The following is a 21,947-nucleotide window of genomic DNA, read 5'->3' on the forward strand; positions in this document are numbered from 1 at the left end:
ACTCATTAATACGATTTGTTTGAACCGTTTGTTCAGCGAACCTAGTAAGCAGGTTTCCTAGACCCAACATATTTGACAACGAGCATGGAGTCGTAATATTATTAGCGGCAGACTTTTCACATCGGGAACACTTTTGTCACTGATTTCTTCACCAGGCAACAACGATTCCGGGATTTGTGTCATCCATCCTATTCACAGATGAAGCCGTCTTTACGCGGAGTGGTATCTTCAACTTTCATAACAGTGGTCTGTGGGATAGTATGCAGAACCCCCACAGTATGGTGACAGCGACTCTTCAGCATCGGTGCAGCCGGAATGTGTGGGCCAGGATAATTGGCGCCCGTGTTTTGGGATCAACCTTCCTTCGATGTCACCTAACAGGCCGGAGTTATTAGCGTTTGTTGCGGGTGGCTTTGCGTCCCCTGCTGGAAAAAGTGCCATTGATGATTCGAAGGGTTATGTGGCTGCTACACGATGGTGCTCCAGCCCATTTCGTCGTTATCGTCCGGACTCATCTTTTCCCTGGTCGATGCATCGGACGAGGGTGTCCAGTTGTATGGCCTGCTCGTTGACCGAATACCAACTCATGAGATTTTTGGTATCTCAAGAGTATGCAGTGCCCATTCGAGCTGTGGAGACACTGGAGCAGCATATTCATGCTACCTTTAACACTGTTCGGATGCAGCCTGGCCGATGTGAATGTGTGAGACGGAACATGGTAAGACGAGTACATGCATGCTTGGAGGCACAGGGAAACCATTTTCAACACATACTGTAACAGTAGCTGCATGGCACAGCGGGTATTAGACCGAAGTATCGGTAACAATGTATGATCGAATAAAGGGTCTCTTGCATGGAATTTTCGGACATAAGTTCATTAGTGGTTTTTTGTTCCGTATTCTCTCATCAGTCTCTAGGGTTTGTACACGGTGGAAAAATCACCCTATTCATTAATAGGCAGAAGCTGGCAGTGCCTATGTCTAGAATTGATACACAAGGGGACGTATAAGAGTAAGTTGCTCACTATTATGCTGCACCACACAGACAAATGACACCATTCTACACCAGTGTCGCCAAGTCTCTGCAAACAGCGGTCGGAACTTCCTACCAGTCAATCAATTCTTGGACGACAGGGCGCTCTTGGTGACGGAGCCATAAGAGAACTACTGTGTAAACGGCTTCGTCGTTGGAAAATTTCTCACACCCGACCTCCCGCCACCCCCGCACGATGGTTTTCCAGCTTACCGAAAAGATGGAAATCGCGTGTGAGATCTTGTGAGGTAACGGGCGAGTTGTGGCGCGATGGAAATATTATATCTTCGGAATTGGGGCGGCCGTACAGGACGCTCGTCAAAGCCGGGGCCCAGCAGCAAACAAGTGGTGACATACGTTAGCCGGACGAGAGGGGTAGCCCCAGCACCTGGTCACCTGGTCCAGCCGCGTGCCTGGGAATTCCACTGTGACGAGTACGGTGCTTTGTGACAATGAAGGAAACAAACCGGGAGTGCCAAAGATGGCGGACTTTGTGAAGCCTTAATGGCAGACATTTCACAGTTCTTATAGAAGTTTATAGTAGCCAGATGCATCATGATATCTCAAAAAGAAACATATACATTACTATTATTTGCACGACGATTCTGATGGTGTAATCGGATTTTCAATAACTTTAAACTAATAAAGTATCTGACGGTAAAATATGCAAGTAACACCCAGCAACGAATTTCCAAAATATAAACGCTTCATTCGATTTTGTCAATCGCCGTGTCTTTAGAAAGCTATTAGTGTAAACCTAAACTAGTATCAATTACAGGCATTTAACTTAAATAGTACATGAGTTATTGGAGGTCAAAGTGGCCGACAACTATCGATCGCGTCAGGCCATAAGTACTCCACAGTTACACGAAAAAATGGTAGCAGCATGCTTATAAATATATTGATTCATCCATATCTTTGTTAATATCCGATATATGCTGTTCATGAAGAAGCTGGTCAATTATTTACTGGGTTTTAGAAAGCACAGAGACATTAGGCTCCTTGCCTACCTTTTTCTTCCTTTCTTTTGATATAGGCTATGTTTATTTAATTGTTTATATATTTAATAATGTGTTAGAGCGTGTTTATGGTCCAGCCGTAGGAATATTCATTTAATTTCAAGTATTTAAATGCGTTTCATTATGTTGTGTGGGTGCGTTGGCTTGAAGACGCAGCGCGAGCGGTCTAGCCAATTACAGTGCTCGTGAATGGGGAGACTGGATGGAAGCGAGTTCCCGGAGAGGACACGGGTAGTTCAGGACAGTACGGTACAGGGAAGTACAGCGCGACGGACGCACAGTCGCGGGAAAGACATGAACAGTGGAGAAGTTTGCGCGTGGTGGCAGAGTATAGAAATATTTCGGAGTTGCCGACCTGTGCTCTTGTGTGATTTCTGTGGCGTCTGCAGTGAAGTCATAGTATGCGTTCAGAAGTGACTATCTCGCGAGCTATGTTGTTGTTCATAACTAATTACGTGAAATAGGAATCCATTGTTTCCCTGTTAATCAACTTATATTTAATTTAACTGCTGGACCATCGACACCAATAAGTGTTTTGCAGAAATATACCACATTGTCAAAAGTACTTCTACTATCGTACTCATCATTCAACGTCGTTAAGATAGTACCTGCAGATTTGATTTAATTGCAATCTTTCATTTATAAATTTCTAGATTAATTCGCAATTGCCGAGTGATAGGAACCTTCGACCATTCGATTCATGAGTCTATTCATATTGTATACTGTAGACTCAGCAGTATTTGGCTTGTAATGCGGCAACTACGTATCACAGCCTCTAGACAACGAAACCAGCCAAAACTTTTAATATTACAACACTGAGTCGGAGGGTGCGTAGTTATTTTGAAAGCCTGCAATCTTCCTTCCTCCCCGATGATGATGATGATGATGATGATGATTGGATTGTGGGGCGCTCAACTGCGCCGTTATCAGCGCTCGTATAAATTCCCAACCTTTGCTCAGTCCAGTCTCGCCACTTTCATGAATGATGATGAAATGATGAGGACAACACAAACACCCAGTCATCCCGAGGCAGGTGAAAACCTCCCTGATCAGGACCACACATGTCTGTTAGGCCTTGATCAAACTGTTGGTATCATTCCACTACGGTTGAGGGTGACATTGGGTTTGGTCCATACACCGTCAGAATTTCGATGTAAATTTGTGAGTAATTTAGACGTTTTGTCCACAAGAGTCGCACTGTGACCCGTACTTCAAGATCAAGAGCTTACTGCAGATCCAAGCCAGAAGGTGCGATATACACGCTGTAGGATGTATCAGGAAGAACAGTCCAATGAAGTTTTCTGAGCTCCTCTTGGGTGCACAGATTTGTGTCAGGCCTTGCGTTGCCTTGGAAAAGGAGAAGTTCGTTTGCAGTTTTGCGTCGACTAATACGCTGACGTAATTTCTTTAATTTCTTCAGGGTAGCACGATACACTTCCGAGCTGATCGTTGCATCTTGAGTGAGAACATCAAACGGAGCAGCCCCTTCAGAGTCCCAGAGGACCATTGCCATGAATTTAATGGCTGAGGATGCGGCTTTGACCTTTTTCTTCGGATGAGAGGCGGTATGGCGCCACTCAGTGGGTTGTTTTGTCTCTGTTCGAAGTGATGAATCCATGTTTCATCGCCTGTGACGACGTTCGACAGAAAACTGCCACGATCAGTCCCGTAAGACGCAAGCAGTTCCGCACAGATGGTCCTTCGTTGCTCTTCAGAGTCTTCTGTTAGGCGGCGAAGAACGCAGTGGCCATACACTTTCCAGTACCTCAACTGGTGAACGACTGTGTCAGTACTACCAACAGAGACGTCCAGTTGTCCAGCGAGGTGTTTGATTGTGATCCGTCGATCACGTCGAGTGAGAGTGTCCGCACGTTCCAACATTGCAGGAGCGACAGCTGTGTGCGGTCGGCCGGCACACCGGAGATCGGACACGTTTTCGCGACCTTGTGGCGATGATGACAGACGCCTCGCCCAAGGACTCCACATGCTTTTGTTAACTGGTAGGTGTTTGCAGACATTATGCAAGCGTCTACGAATACCTGCGATGCTCTGGCCAAAAGGAACTCAGTGACAGCTCTCTGGCTGGAACGCGCCTCCTTTACACACGTCATTTTGAAGGCTACGTAAAGCGGCGCCACCTATTGGAACTACATGAATCTATAGGGGCTGAAGTGGAAATATTCCATGATATCCCACAACAAATTCCACATTTTTTCAACCGAAATTGGCCGAGAAAGAAACGTGTTGCATTACTCATTGAACGCGCCTCGTAGATGGGGATTTAATCGAAAGTTTTCAAATGTAACTATTGTATTGTATGGAACTGGGGACCTAGAAACGACGGCGAGGCCTTGTCCCTGCCGTAGCCCGCAGTTTCACACAACCCCACAACTCGCTACAACAGTCAACCCACCACACCGCCGCCCCACACCGAACCCAGGGTTATTGTGCGGTTCGGCCCCCAGTGAACCCCCGGGAACGTCTCACATCAGACGAGCGTAACCCCTATGTTTGCGTGGTAGAGTAATTATGGTGTACGCGTAGGTGGAGAAAGTGCTTGCGCAGCAATCGTCGACATAGTGTAACTGAGGAGGAATAAAGGGAACCAGTGCGCTTTCACCGAGGCTGATGGAAAGCCGGCCGCTGTGGCCGAGCGGTTCTACGCGCTTGAGTCCGGAACCGCGCTGCTGCTATGGTCGCAGTTTGGAATGTAACTATTGTATTGTATTGTATTGTATGGAACTGGGGACCTAGAAACGACGACGAGGCCGTGTCCCCGCTGTAGCCCGCAGTTTCACACAACCCCACAACACGCTACAGCAGTCAACCCACCCCACCGCCGCCCCACACCTAACCCAGGGTTATTGTGCGGTTCGGCCCCCAGTGAACCCCCGGGAACGTCTCACATCAGACGAGCGTAACCCCTATGTTTGCGTGGTAGAGTAATTATGGTGTACGCGTAGGTGGAGAAAGTGCTTGCGCAGCAATCGTCGACATAGTGTAACTGAGGAGGAATAAAGGGAACCAGTCCGCTTTCGCCGAGGCTGATGGAAAGCCGGCCGCTGTGGCCGAGCGGTTCTACGCGCTTGAGTCCGGAACCGCGCTGCTGCTACGGTCGCAGGTTGGAATCCTGCCTCGGGCATGGATGTGTGTGATGTCCTAGGTTAGTTAGGTTTAAGTAGTTCTAATTCTAGGGGACTGATGACCTCAGATGTTAAGTCCCATAGTGCTCAGAGCCATTTGAGCAGATGGAAAACACTAATCCGCCGGACGGATTCGTGCCGAGGACCGGCACGCCTTCCCGCCCGGAAAGCAGTGCGTTAGAAAAAAAATGGTTCAAATGGCTCTGAGCACTATGCGACTTAACTTCTGAGGTCATCAGTCGCCTAGAACTTAGATCTAATTAAACCTAACTAACCTAAGGACATCACACACATCCATGCCCGCGGCAGGATCCGAACCTGCGACCGTAGCGGTCGCTCGGCTCCACACTGTAGCGCCTAGAACCGCACGGCCACTCCGGCCGGCAGTGCGTTAGACCGCACGGCCATCCGGGCGGGCAATGTAACTAACTATACTAACTACGATAGCATTTCATACTGAAGTCAATGGTGGCTAGTAACCACTCGTTGTCAATCAGCTCGTCTGCGGTCACATGTTTGCTGGGACGGTTTCCCTTCTATTATCGTACACTTTAAGCCCTATCAGATTTCGCTGTTACTTACGATAACGTATAATGGTTATGTCACCAGGATAAACGCAACAAAGGAGATCTTTTCAGGAGCGCTTGGAGAAAGTGCTAAATCATGGACGCTGTTCTGAAGTTCAGTCAGGCACCTGTATATAGCCCCCGCCCATTATTCTCCATCTGAAATCACCACTGGGCTAATGAACTAGAGTGGAACAGGACCTAGAAAAATGTACGGTCGTAGAAACAAAATACAATGTAATATGAGATCCCACTGTGTCGAAGGTTATCCTTGGACTTTCTGTGACAGCAATGATAATCATCGATACGTCGTGCAATTTCGACGAACTCACTCGCCTGGAAAACCCAATGACGTCCCTGAAAAAGACAACTAGATAATATTTACACGTTTCTTCCTTCAGTGTAGTCCAGCACGACAGGGGAGCTTGCTTTTAAACAGAAGCTACTTTGTGATTTGCATCTCTGTGGACACCCATCCTTTCGTAGAACTCCACTCATCATTTCAAATACGACTGTTAAAGTGGGGCAAGGTTTGCTGTTTCTACATCTGAGCAGACAGCAGACACACCTTTTTGAATAATGTGCGTTGTTCAGTAGCTCGCTCTGCACCTCGTCCTAATGTGATTCCTAGAAAATGAAACGGCTTTCGGCCATTATAACTTGTGAAACCGAGTACTGTTAGCAAACTCATAAAAAGTCGCACAACATCTGCAGACGGGTATGACAGTGCCGTGGAAATGTATGTGGTTGCAAATAAATATTCTTTTCAAATGACAATTCACTTTAAAAATTCTGGTAACTCCACACGTCGGTTACGCAAGGTGTCGTGTTCTCCTCCAAGGACACCTGGTGTCCTCTCTGACGTCAGCAATATCGATTTGGAGGCCGTTAACTGACCTTCATGTATATTATGTATTCTAGATCGAGCTACGTGAAATTAATTTCACATTGGCAACGATCGATGTACATATCAAAATAAAAATGAACTTTAATCATAAGACACTTGTAAACAGCTTTTGGCTTAGTATGTACAGAGCAGTACATCCAGTATCAGGATTTATGTAGTTATGTCTAACGTTGTTCGTTTATTTTTCTCACAGAGCTTATTGGTCTAGAATCGCTGATGAGTACAAAGTTATATCTCCATATGATATTAGTTTGTGTGTCTGTGTTGCAGGGACATAAAAATAGTCACCTGTAGCTGCAGGAAAGGTACTAAGCTTAATAACAGCTCGATTTGCACAGCATAAAAGGAGTTATAAAAATAAAGGAATAATAATACGCCCTAATATTTATACATAAAAATTTTTTCCAGATATTCCAGGGTGTACAACAGCTCCATGTCTTATTTTTGTGTTGAACCAAGCAACTCAGTATTTATCTTGCTGTTTTTCCACAGAATAACATATGATTTTTCGCTTCAACTGCAGCTCCTTTTTCTAAAGCAGTGTGTTGATATCGATCTTACCATCTGCAGTTTTTCCGCCAATTATTTGAATCTCCACCTTCGAAATCCTTACTTAACATAACGGTAAAAAAGTTTTAAAGCAAGATGATAAAAAAATTGGGTGTTTAGTAAAGGAAATCTTGTTGTATGTCATTAACAGAACTTCAGAAGAATTTATTTGCCAGACCGGTATTAAGACATATAGCCTTGAATGTGGTGCAAGTTGGAGAAGGCACAAGTAACAATGGATCTGATAACGATTTGTGATTGATGCCTCAATACAAATGTGATTCAGTAAAATACTTCCGGTTCGCTTCTCAACCTGTACTCATTTCAGTCAGAGACACTAAATTTTCACACTTAAGACACGTAATACGAAAGCTATAGAAACTGAGAGCGTCTAGAAACGTCATGAGCACATGAATAAAGCAGAGCTTGTATTCCATATTCAGTAATATAACAAATGAAAAGATAATCCACCTCTGTCACTGATGTTTAATTTATTGACTTGACAGCTAGTTTCGAAAGGCTAGCGTTTATCGTCAGGTACTCTCGTGTGAATATTTATAGCTTTCCCGAATGTCAATTGTATGTTAATTTTGAACAGAAAAGCTCTTGCAACACAGTCGTGTTAATGATTGAACTATTCTCATAAGAAGATCTAATTTCATTCGACGACATTAATTATACACATGACTGCACTTGGCTATGAAAGCCGGCCTTCTGAAACTGGTTGTGAAGAGAATAAACTGAACTGCAATTACAAGGACTGACTTTTTTTATATTTTGTTTTTTAGCTGCAACGGAACGTTACATTCTCACTTTTAAAATATGGACAAGTGTACAGGAAATATTACTACGCAGAACTCTTAGCCAAGCGTCGCCCTTCACCTGTTCATGTAATTTATTAAAATTATGTAACTTTCTAGTCCACAGAAAAATTGTTCCCACAGTCTGTCCTCCTGTAGGTTACGTTCTACTTCAGTACTGCCTGTGCTTGTTCTACGTCTCCTATCTATGGAGGAACAGTATCCAGGAGCAGCGGGCTCTAAACCCCCTCCCGCTTATCTAGCTTTAAATTTACTGTTGTTCCCCAAAATCACTGAGTGAATGCTGGGATGCCCCCTTCAAAAAAGGAGCGCGATAGCTTTCCTTCCCCGTCCAAGTCCAGATAGAACTTGTGCTCTGTCTGTGACGACCATGTCGCCGACTCTGGCCTGGTAATTGGGTTTAACACTAGTACATCCTGATTCCTATCTCCACAAGTATTCGTCATTAAGAAAACATATTTTAAAGTCCATAGTCTTACAGTGGTTTTATACCGTACTCTGTCCATCCGCATCTCGCGCTAGTCTTTCCGTCTTTACACGTAGTACACCCTATGATATGAGTGATTTTTTTTGTATATTCTAATATTAGTCTGTTTTCAAATTATTGCCTCACTATTATTCATTTTAACAACTCACAATAATCTTTCTCTTCTAGTGACGTCGGCTAGTCCGGTATTTCTTCATTTCTTTTTTCTTTGCTAGGATTTGGCCATTGGTATACAGCCATCCATCACAGTTACGTAGTAACATTCTTAATGGTTATGCTACTTCGTTAATTCCTATTTATAAAAAAAAAAGAGGTGGATATGAATAAGTGATTAAACCATGACACCACTAGAAACTACTCATAAAGTAGTTCTACCATAAATTTAAATAATCATAGTCTCACACAAAATGTCTACACAGTGTGTGCTCTGTATATCTAGATAGATTAGAAATGCATATATTCAGAGGATTAAATATCACTTTGAACCCTAGTTCACTCTTTTGGGTTGAAAACAACACTGCAGCCGATGTTGTAAGGGGAACCTGTGCGTTAACCATTGCTCCGATAAAAGATTTTTGTTGTGTCTGGTATCTGGTACACGAAAATAGTAAATGGTTCACGTCTCGTTCTTAGCATAATGGAGATTTCTGCAATCCTGTTCGGAACAGGTGGGTTAGAAATTTTCCATAATTTAAACGCATGTCCGTAATCTTTTTTACGAATTGTCTACTTTTATTCCTATCAGTAAACGAAGGTAGATAATGCTAATTTTAGGTTGCAGCTGGTCATAATGCACTCCTTTGGAGACCTTGGTAGAATCCCACTCCGTCTGCCATTTGCTTCAGACTTATTCATTGTTTAAGCTAAGCATTTCTTGGTAAGTAAGTCTGTTTCATTATGAAAGATGCCACCGAAATCACCAAGTTTGTTAGTGTCCCTGTCTGCTTATTTGTAGCGACTTCTTTTATAATGTCTACAGTTATAGACGACAAACTTGTTGCATTTTGTTTTTCTGAGGCTCTTCAGTACACTTAGGGAATAGGTTTCTGTCATCATACTGCTAGGTATGTAAAATCTTCCCCATTTTACTGCTTCCCTAATTGCGATGTCTTCCACATAGTAGATTGTTGACTCCTTATGTATGGAGTGTAGGACTTGATACTTATACTTTTCTGAAAGGTAGTATGTTGCGCGCCCTGCTTTGTCACCGTCGATGGTCTTTCGATACATTCGTAAAAATCGTGAGTTGGCAATAGATTTTTGTTTATAACGGATTTAATGATGAAATACTGTTGATGAAGGTGGATTTGATAGTAATTTGATTTATTTAATTTAACTGATGTTGGCTCTGAGGTGTAGCATACAGGACGATTATATCGACCAAAACGTTGATTTAAATCTTCAGATTTGGACAATCTTTGTCTTGTGAGATGCTACCGAAGATTAGTACTTTTTCAATTCTGTAACTGAATGGGATTGGAGTACTGCTAAGACTCCATATTTCTATACTTTTCCTTCATACGAGGTCCACCATACAAACGATTTCATAACCAGTGGCTTTTTTCTCTTTCCAGTAATGTAGCTATATTTTTGGGTGTCCCACAAATACTCTTCATTTTTTTTAAATGAACAAACCATTATTTGACAGTATTGTTGTTTATTTAATTACGATCCCGCTTTCGACCTTTTGAGCCATTTTCAAGTGATTGATTTTATTTCATTAGTATATATTGCAGGACATCAAGCTCAAAATTGGCCATAAATTGATTATTGTATGACTGTTGGTCAGCAACATCTAAAACTGTTTACGACTTCATCTGTTGATTGAGGAGTGTCCTTTCGACATGAATTAATTCGCAAGTTTTTCCCCTCTAATACTCAGTGACGGTTCCCTTACCTCAACAGCTTTTCGTACGTATTTATAGCATGTCTCCAGTGCACATCTGATTACAGTTATACCGAAGTCTAATGAGTACGGATATCGAATTTATTGCTCCATCATGGTAAAAATATGGACCCATAATCTAAGACCTGTCTTACAGGAACCCTGTTCAAGTTTTCGAGCTGCTTCTCCACCGTGTTCTGGCTGCATTCGTCTTTGCTTCCATCTTAGAAGAAACCTCATTCATGGAAGGCGTCCTCCTTAACATTGAGTCAATACTCATAATCTTGCCTTCTGACCTCTTAATGGGATACTTCTTCCACATAGGTACATAATATCCGGATAATGCGGAACTCTTCTTCTCGTAAAAACAGCTACCGATGATTTTTTCCTCTGTGATCTCCAGATAGTCTCTTTCAGCCAAATTCTAAGGATTGATACGTCATCGCTAATCTTTTGTTGTTTCAACGGAATAAATTGTTGAATACAGACAGAATTCGCCAGTGAACTGTAAAGCATAATGTTCTGTCAAGAAGTTTCCGTTTGAGGGTGTTACTCGAGCGTATACACAACCCAGCGCGACTCTGATGCAGGCATATAAGCACCGACGTGTAGGAACGGGGTTAGTGTCATCTTAAAACGGAAACTGCTTGATCGCTCCTTCTAGATACTCTTGGTGAAATAAATTTTTCAAGGTCTTTTGTATACACGATATACAACAGAGGGCTCAGTATGACTCCTTGAGAGGGCCATTGTCAATTATCCCAAGTCCCATGACATTTCCATTGTACTTAACAACTGAGCTTTCTTTCTGACAGAACATTTAATTCCAGAGATAAGTTTAAGAGGATATCCGATTGAAACAAACTTTCTTTGCAATGCTGTGATTTTCAAATTGTCATAAGCTCCATTTATATCACAGAATACCGAATACGAGAAACATTTATTCATTCAGGTCCTTTTAAAATCAGTCCTCAAATTTCCTGTGTTGTCAAGAGCACTCTTTACCTTCCGAAATAGAGTCTGGGTCTTTGAAAGAACATATTTCCTCTCCATCCACCATACTTGTCTGTTTTTAGCCATTGTTTCAAGCGTCTTTGAGATTGCTCTCGCCTGTAGAACGACAGGATGAGAGGAGAATGAGATTTTCACTCTGCAGCGGAGTGTGGTTGGTTGGTTGGTTGTTTGAGGTTAAAGGGACCAAACAGCAAGGTCATCAGTCCCTTGTTTCAAATAGACTCCATTCTGCTAACGGGACATCTCAGAAAAGTCAGAACAATAAAACGGAAAAAGGGGAAACGTAAAAGGGCAGTCACGTTGTCAATAGTAAAAACAAATGAGGGAAGTTGGCAAGAGAACGAACCGAACACTATGCTGAAGCAGCATAGGCAAGACCACCTGTGACTTGAAAGGTACAACTGCTATAATGCAGAAAGTACGTATGGGAATAGAAAAACTAACCAAGCCTTAAAAAGAAGAGGTAAAAACAGAGTAAAAGGGAAAGAAAAGAGGATTCCGGTCAGGGAGGTGAATCGGGAATCTCTGAACACTGCCTACAGTGGGAGACACCCAAACACTCACCGCCCTGCCCCAACACCAGAGGGAGATTAAAAACTTTAAAACTGAGAATAAAAACCACTCTCCCGGAGGAAACCTAGAACCAGAGAGACCATCCGGGAATCGTCATCCAACATCAAAGGTAAAGTGTGGGGGAGTCTGTACTTAGCACGCAGAGCCAAAAGAAGGGGGCATTCAACCAAAATGTGGGCCACTGACTGGAAGGCTCCACAACCACATAGCGGGGGTGGCTCATCACGCAAAAGGAAACCATGGGTCAGCCTGGTATGGCCAATGCGGAGACGACACAGTGTGGTCGAGTCCTTGCGGGAGAGGCGAAAGGAAGAACGCCATGGGCCTGGATTCACCTTAATGGCACGAAGTTTATTAGACAGTGGAGTAGCCTCCCAAGAATTGGCCCATGACTGTGCAAAGTGGGATTTGATGCGAAGCCGTAAATCCGCTGCAGGAGGGGTTACAGAAAACGGGGGGTAAGTAACTGCTCCCCCAGCCAAACGATCAGCGAGCTCATTACCCGGGATACCCACATGGCCCGGGACCCATAGGAAGTCAATGGAACAAGCAGCATGGTGAAGATCAGCGAGATGGTCATGGATGGCAGAGACCAAGGGGTGGCGCGAAAAACACCGGTCAATAGCAAGAAGGCCACTCATCGAGTCCGTACATAACAAAACGCGGTTTTGTTGGGATTGTTTAATAAAGGTAAGGGCCCGGGAAATTGCCATCAATTCCGCAGTAAACACCCCACATGAGGGTGGCAGTAGATGATTTTCCGTTCCAACAAAGGACGTGAAGGCATACCCAACATGATCAGCAGATTTAGAGCCATCAGTGTAAAAAACAACAGCATCCCGAAACTCCCATAAAATTTGGCGGAAAAAGGAACGGAACACCACCGGGGGGATGGAATCTTTCGGACCGCGGCGGAGATCCATCCGAATTCGAGGCCGAGGAACTAACCAAGGAGGGGTGGAGGGGAGGGAGCGAGGAAGACAGGACAAAGAAGGAAGCCGAAAATCACGGTTAAGAGACGCAAGGCGCAGTCCAACCGGTAAACCCGCCCGAGGGCGGGAGTCAGGCGGGCGACGTCCATGGTCTGGGAATAGGATAGAATAGGAAGGATGAGCGGGAGAAGAACGGATAGTAAGGGCATAAGACACCAGAAGCTGGGACCGCCGAACAGAAAGGGGGGGGATCCCAGCTTCAACCAGGAGACTATCAACAGGGCTAGTAGGGAAGGCACCGGTGGCCAAACGGATACCACGATGGTGGACCGGATCCAGCACGTGCAGCGTGGAAGGAGCAGCTGAACCATAAACTTGACAACCATAGTCCAAACGTGACAGAACTAGAGCACGATAAAGACGGAGGAGGAGGGAACGGTCCGCACCCCAAGAGGAGTGGGCAAGGAAGCGAAGGACATTGAGTTTACGGAAACATCCTACCTTCAGGAGTCTGATATGGGGCAGCCAAGTGAGCTTGTTGTCGAAAAGACGACCTAGGAAACGAAACTGTGGAACCACAGGCAATCTTTGTGCAGCCAGATAGAGCTCTGGATCAGGGTGGACCGTAGTACGGCGACAGAAGTGGACCACCCGCGATTTTAAAGGAGAGAAGTGAAACCCGTGTGACAGGGTCCATGCAGAGGCACGCCGTATAGCCACCTGGAGCTGCCGTTCTGCAGATGGCATCGAGGAGGAACTAACCCAAATGCAGAAATCATCCACATACAGGGCAGGGGCGACCAAGGGACCGACAGAGGCCACAAGTCCATCGATAGCAATGAGGAAAAGAAGGACACTCAAGACAGAACCCTGTGGGATGCCCGTCTCCTGGGTCTGTGGAGAACTAAAAGCAGTACCAACTCGAACTCTGAATGACCGATGGATCAGGAACTGGCGGATAAAAATCGGGAGTGGGCCCCGAAGACCCCACTGATGAAGGGTTAGTAAGATGTGATGGCGCCAGGCCGTGTCATAGGCCTTGCGAAGGTCAAAAAACACTGCAACCAAATGGCGGCGCTGGGAAAAAGCCTGCCGAACTGCGGATTCCAAGCGAAGTAAATGATCGATTGGAGATCGTCCCTCTCGAAAGCCACACTGGTAAGGGGACAATAGATCCCGAGATTCGAGGACCCAAGTGAGCCGACGGGCTACCAGCCGTTCAAGTAACTTACAACCAACATTGGTCAAACTAATTGGCCGATAGCTGTCAACAGATAGGGGGTTCTGACCAGGCTTAAGGACAGGAACCACAATGCTATCCCTCCACTGAGAAGGGAAGTCACCCTGGAGCCAGATACGGTTAAACACCCGAAGAAGATGGTGCCGTTGTGGAGCACTGAGATGTTGAAGCAGCTGGTTATGAATGGAATCTGGGCCAGGGGCCGTATCGTGAGAAGAAGATAGAGCAGAAAGAAATTCCCATTCAGTGAAAGGTTCGTTGTAAGATTCTGACTCACAAGTGGTGAAACATAAGGTGACAGCTTCAGCCTGCTGTTTTTGATGAAGGAAAGCAGCTGGATAGGAGGCCGACGCTGATGCCACTGCAAAATGGGTCGCAAGATGTTCTGCGAGAACTAATGGGTCCGTACAAATGCCATCTGGGAGGTGAAGGCCTGGGAGGGTGGACTGCCGATGGCAACCTTGGAGAGAGCGAAGTGTAGCCCATACCCGTGACAGAGGGACAGTGGAACCAAGGGAAGAAACGAATCGTTCCCAACATATCCGCTTGCTCTGTTTGATTAAATAACGGGCTTTAGCGCGAAGGCGCTTAAAGGTAGAAAGGCTGGCTACAGATGGGTGCCTCTTAAAGTGTTGCAAAGCTCGACGGCGATCACGGATGGCAATGGCAATGGCCGTACTCCACCACGGGACTTGCCGACGACGAAATTGTCCAGATGAGCGCGGGACAGCAAGGTTAGCAGCGCGAACAATCGCGTCAGACACGTCACGTAGGACGTCATCAATACAACCCGACAAAGAGGGAGAAAACTCGACCTGTGCAGTATATAGAGGCCAATCGGCGCGGTGGAAAGACCAACGAGGTAACCTCTCCATCGGGGAGCGGGAAGGGAGCGTGATAATCAACGGGAAATGGTCACTATCACAAAGGTCGTCATGTGGCGACCAGTGTAATGAAGGGAGGAGAGAGGGAGAAGAAAGAGAAAGATCAATGGCAGAAAAGGTACCATGACCAGCACTGAAATGAGTAGGGGACCCATCATTAAGAAGGCACAGGTCGTGGTCTGCAATAAATTGGTCTATAAGAAGACCTCGTCTAGATGGAAAGGCACTGCCCCACAAAGGATGATGAGCATTAAAATCCCCAAGGAGGAGGAAGGGTGGTTAAGGCAGCAGGTGTAAGAGTCCTGTCAGGAGGGAGATAAAGATTGCATACTGTGACTGCAGAGTCTAAGTGGACCCTAACAGCAACCGCTTCCAATGTAGTTTGGAGAGGAATCCACGTGCTAGCAATGTCTGTACGGACCTACGTACAAACGCCACCAGAAGCCCGCAAGGGTCCGACCCGATTTCGACAGAAAACACGGAACCCACGGAGGGTCGGTGAGTGAGCATCAGTAAAATGAGATTCCTGGAGAACCACACAAGCTGCTGAGTAGGACGAAAGAAGGGATTTCAATTCCGGAAGGTGACGATAGTAGCCATTACAATTCCATTGGAGAACCACAGAACGATGGTTTAAATGAGGGCTGAACACGCTAAATCCAGTCATACCGCCGGGTCCCCACCCATCACCGACAAGGAGGGGGCGACATCCATAAACGACAGGTCAGAATCCGGTTGTGAAGTCGGGGAAGGGACCTCCGGTGACACCAGAGGCTCTTTGTCGAGGAGGGCTGTGTGGCATAATGGAGCCAGCTGCAGCAAGATCAGGAACAGAAAGAGACCGGGCGACCTGGGGGCTGATAGACCGCGGCTCTCGCGGTCGCCGCGCTGCAGCAGACCTTTGACCTGGAAGGTGCCGGGAAGGGGCATCCCGGGAGAGGCGCCCTTGACCGGCAGACGCCGAAGGAATGGGACACTTCTCCGGCTGGGGAGGGGGAGCAGCGCCCAGAGGAGAAGGTGTGGGAGCCGCAGGGGAGGGGGGAAGGAGAGGGGTCCGGGATGGGGGTAAGGAAGGGGGAGGAAGGGATGAAGATGTAACCAAGGCGTAACTAGATGTCATGGACACAGGGTGCAATCGTGCATATTTCTTACGGGCCTCTGTGTAGCTTAAACGATCAAGGGACTTATACTCCTGTATCTTTTTTTCTTTCTTATAGACTGGGCAATCTGCTGAACGTGGAGAATGACTACCATGACAATTTACACATACAGGAGGGGGAACACAGGGACTCCCCTCATGGAGTGGACGTCCACAGTCACCACAGAGAGGGTCCTGGGAACAGCGAGAACACATGTGGCCAAAACGCAAGCACTTAAAACACCGCATAGGAGGTGGGATGTACGGCTTCACATCACAGCGATAGACCATAATCTTAACTTTCTCAGGAAGGGTATCCCCTTCAAAGGCCAGGATAAAGGCACCAGTATCAATACGATTATCTTTAGGACCCTTCTGAACACGCCGAACAAAGTGAACACCCCGCCGTCCGAGATTGTCCCGAAGTTCCTCATCAGTTTGAAGGATGAGGTCTCTGTGAAAAATCACACCTTGTACCATATTTAGAGACTGGTGAGGGGTAATGGACACGGGTATTGTGCCAAGATGGGTACAGGCACGAAGGGCCGCAGATTGGGCAACCGAAGCAGTTTTTATCAGCAACGAACCTGACCGCATCTTGCTCAGGGAGTCCACTTCGCCAAACTTGTCTTCAATGTGTTCCACAAAGAATAAAGGTTTGACACTGGTGAAAGTATCTCCATCAGTCCTGGTGCAAACTAGATAACGGGGGAAAGGTTTTGCCCCTAGACGACGGGCCTGACCCTCCTCCCAGGGGGTAGCCACGGAAGGGAAGGCCGAAGGGGCAAGAGAAGCAGCACTTGAGGAATCAGTACCACGCAGAGAGACGGCCGCAGAAGAGCGGCCAGAGTTTTGGACCCGTATGCGTTTCATCTGCATAGCGTCCGCCCTGATACCACCCACTCCGATCAGGGGCTCTCCTCACGGGCGCCACCCAGCCACAGCAAGGGCCGTCTGGCACGGCGGCCATTGCCGGGAGTTCCGATGCTCCAGGATGACGAGCAACCACTCCAAGGCATGCATGAGGAGGTCACAGCTCAGGTATCAGAAGTGTGATCCCTGTGTGTTCAGGGGGCTCAACCAAAAGGGTACATAGCGACCCCACCACACGGGCTGGCTACCGTGCTGGCTATGCACCCTAGCATCAGACAACGACGTAAAAGAAAAGGTGGAATGTACTAGGAGGGCACACGTCGGAGACACTAGGTAAGGTGCTCTTCCCCAAATGGCTCACACTACGGAAGAGAAATTTTGGAATGGAGGTCAAACCCCAGAGGGGACCAAGGAATGCCAAAAGGAGAAGATGATTACGCAACAAAGCCGGAGTGTAAAACCAACAGAACCAGGAGGATAGCGGGGGCCAACATAAGCAAGGACACCAATAGAGGGAGAGGAGAGGGCGAGGGGAAAGGGGTATGGAGGGGAAAGGAGGGGAACGGAAAGGAAATGCAGCCCGGGAGAGAAAGAAGGCTGCAATGGCTCGGGGCCCCGTGCTCGCCACGCACGTATCCACAAAAGAGTTGTGGACCCCCTGGGGGGCAGCGGAGTGTGCACTGATATGAAACTTCCTGGCAGATTAAAACTGTGTGCCCGACCGAGACTCGAACTCGGGACCTTTGCCTTTCGCGGGCAAGTGCTCTACCAACTGAGCTACCGAAGCACGACTCACGCCCGGCACTCACAGCTTTACCTCTGCCAGTACCTCGTCTCCTACCTTCCAAACTTTACAGAAGCTCTCCTGCGAACCTTGCAGAACTAGCACTCCTGAAAGTAAGGATATTGCGGAGACATGGCTTAGCCACAGCCTGGGGGATGTTTCCAGAATGAGATTTTCACTCTGCAGCGGAGTGTGCGCTGATATGAAACTTCCTGGCAGATTAAAACTGTGCGCCCGACCGAGACTCGAACTCGGGACCTTTGCCTTTCGCGGGCGTGAGTCGTGCTTCGGTAGCTCAGTTGGTAGAGCACTTGCCCGCGAAAGGCAAAGGTCCCGAGTTCGAGTCTCGGTCGGGCACACAGTTTTAATCTGCCAGGAAGTTTCATATCAGCGCACACTCCGCTGCAGAGTGAAAATCTCATTCTGGAAACATCCCCCAGGCTGTGGCTAAGCCATGTCTCCGCAATATCCTTACTTTCAGGAGTGCTAGTTCTGCAAGGTTCGCAGGAGAGCTTCTGTAAAGTTTGGAAGGTAGGAGACGAGGTACTGGCAGAGGTAAAGCTGTGAGTGCCGGGCGTGAGTCGTGCTTCGGTAGCTCAGTTGGTAGAGCACTTGCCCGCGAAAGGCAAAGGTCCCGAGTTCGAGTCTCGGTCGGGCACACAGTTTTAATCTGCCAGTAAGTTTCAGGATGAGAGGATCTTGTTTGGTTTAAGAGCAGGAATTAAAATCTGCGTAGTTCATTCCAGTGGTACAAGAGGAGTCATTCGTATTTCAGTGTACAAACTTCGTAGTGTGAAATGTGCCTCAGTTAATTAGTTAGTTGCTTGATCCATAGAGCACTTACACGAGATACGGTATGATATGGAACGCGACAAGAGAGGAAATATACAACACACACACACACACGCACACACACGCAGGGCGTATGTCGTAATGTAACCACTGGAAACACTGATGAATTCTTCTCGGTTTATCAGCCGAGTGGTGGCGTCGTCTTGTCGCAACGTTTTAATGAGTTTCGTACCCATCATCTTCTGGCGAGAGATTCACTTTCAACAGGTTATCAAGATTTAAGTGACTTTGAAGTTGGTGTTATGTTCGGCGTACGAGCGATGGGGCACAGCATCTCCGACGTACCGATGAAGTGAGGATTTTCCCCTAAGACCATTTCACGAGCGTACCGTGAATATCAGGAATCCAGTAAAACATTAAATATCCGACATCGCTGCGGCTCGAAAAAGATCCTGCAAGAACGGGACCAACGACGACTGAAGAGAATCGTTCAACGTGACAGATATGGAATCCTTCCGCAAATTGCTGCAGATTTTAATGCTGGACCATCAACAAATGTCAGCGTGTGAACCATTCAACGAACCACCATCGATATGGGCTTTCGGAGACGAAGGCCACTCGTATAGCCTTGATGACTGCACGACACAAAGCTGTACGCCTCGCCTGGGCCCGTCAACACCGACATTGGACTGTTGATGACTGGAAACATGTTTGCGTGGTCGGACGAGGCTCGTTCCAAATTGTATCAAGCGGATGCAAGTGTATGGGTATGGAGACAACCTCATGAATCCATGGACACAGCATGTCAGTTGGGTACTGTTCAAGCTGGTGGAGGCTCTGTAATGGTGTGTGGCGTGTGCAGTTGGAGTGACATGGGAGCCCTGATACGTCTAGATACGACTCTTAACAAGTGACACATACGTAAGTATCCTGTCTGATCACCTGCATCCACTGATGTCCATTCCGCATTCCGACGGACTTCGGAAATTCCAGCAGGACAATGCGACACTCTACACGTCCAGAATTCCTACAGAGTGACTCCAGAAACACTCTTCTGAGTTTAAACACTTCCGCAGGCGGCCAAGTTCACCAGACATCAACATTATTGAGCATATCTGGGATGCCTTCCAACCTGTCGTTCAGAAGAGATCGCCGCCCCGTCGTAGTCTTACTGATTTATGGACAGCCCTGCAGGATTCATGACGTCTTTTCCCTCCAGCACTACTTCAGACATCAGTCAAGTCCATGCCACGTCGTGTTGTGCCATTTCTGCGCGTTCGCGGGGGCGCTAAGCGATACTAGGCAGCTGTACCACTTTCTTTGACTCTTCAGTGTAATTCAGATGACTGATCGAAAACTGGAGCACACAGGCTCATCATTCAGTGAACTGACACGGTACTGGGACACCTGAGGCACATATATATCACACAACCTGTGCATAAATTCAGTACAAACATTTGATACCAGTAGAAATCTATTACCAGAAAAAGTGTTCTTGAAGTGTCGGCAAACGTGGTGCAATAGTAAGAAACTGGACTCGCGTTTAGGAGGTCGGCAAACCCCTGTCCGCCCTCCCAGATTGCGTTTTCCCCCATATTTATCCCAGTCACTGACGAGAATGCTGGGATGGTTGTTTTTAAAAAAAACGCTGCCGACTCCCTTCCCCACACTTCGCTCACCCGAGCTCTTGCTTTGTATCCAACCATCTAGCGGTCGACTGCACGTTACACCTTAACTTTCCTCAGTTATTTCTTAATTTGTGAGCATCCGCTTGTCTCTCGTGCTTCCAATCTGTGTAATCTTCACTGTGTTTCTCATATGAGTCAAACAGAAATTATCGATAAACTGGACCGCTGCCTGACTACCTGCTTCACACGAACTTCTCTTCCGTGATGTTCTACGTTTGTAACCAGCCTCCGAAGCCGATGTCGAGATCATCGTTTGACATGTGGGTGCTGGAACAGGAGATTCTCGCCTGCTACCTTTGTACCCTGCCTCGCGCGATTGACTCCAGCTCCTCCTATGCCTGTAGCATACTTACTTCCCGACTGCGAAGACTCACGCTAATATATGGTTTAAAGGCATGTCCATTTACAACTTGTTCCGAGATGATACGAAGATGGTTCTTGACTACTGGCAATGTCTCCAAGACAATAATAGAGCACTTGAGTGCACTCTTCGCTATAAACAGCTCTTCGCAAATTATTTGCGCTATGTCTTCACAACCCCTCTCACACTACCGCCTCACCTCATAGTTGGAGAGTACCGGGAAATGGACGTCTCCTCTACATCTATTTACATCTACATACATACTCCGCAATCCCCCATACGGTGCGTGGCGGAGGGTACCTCGTACCACAACTAGCATCTTCTCTCCCTGTTCCACTCCCAAACAGAACGAAGGAAAAATGACTGCCTATATGCCTCTATACGAGCCCTAATCTCTCTTATCTTTGTGGTATTTCCGCGAAATACAAGTTGGTGGCAGTAAAACTGTACTGCAGTCAGCCTCAAATGCTGGTTCTCTAAGTTTCCTCAGTAGCGATTCACGAGACTCCCACCCGAGTTCCTGAAGCATTTCCGTAACACTCGCGAGATGATCAAACCTACCAGTAACAAATCTAGCAGTCCGCCTCTGAATTGCTTCTATATCCGCCCTCAATCCGACCTGATAGGGATCCCAAACGTTCGAGCAGTACTCAAGAATAGGTCGTATTTGTGTTTTATAAGCGGTCTCCTTTACAGATGAACCACATCTTCCCAAAATTCTACCAATGAACCGAAGACGACTATCCGCCTTCCCCACAACTGCCATTACATGCCTGTCCCACTTCATATCGCTCTGCAATGTTACGCCCAAATATTTAATCGACGTGACTGTGTCAAGCGCTACACTACTAATGGAGTATTCAAACATTAATGGAGTCGTTTTCCTATTCATCTGCATTAATTTACATTTATCTATATTCACAGTTAGCTGCCATTCTTTACACCAATCACAAATCCTGTCTAAGTCATCTTGTATCCTCCTACAGTCACTCAACAACGACACCTTCCCGTACACCACAGCATCATCAGCAAACAGCCGCACATTGCTGTCCACCCTATCCAAAAGATCATTTTAGAGGATCATGACACGAGGGGAAATTGTTATCGATTTGGTACCGATGAACACTGTCCGCAGATGGGACGCGCACGTGACATGGAGTGCACATTTTGTTTACATCATTATTTTAATTTCCTTCGGCCTCGTTGTCTTTGTCGAAGCAATATAACTGTAGGAATTTCAAATCTCTTAGGTGCTCTTG

This window comes from Schistocerca piceifrons, chromosome 6 (genome assembly GCF_021461385.2).
Source record: "Schistocerca piceifrons isolate TAMUIC-IGC-003096 chromosome 6, iqSchPice1.1, whole genome shotgun sequence".
Classification (NCBI taxonomy): Eukaryota; Metazoa; Arthropoda; class Insecta; order Orthoptera; family Acrididae; genus Schistocerca; species Schistocerca piceifrons.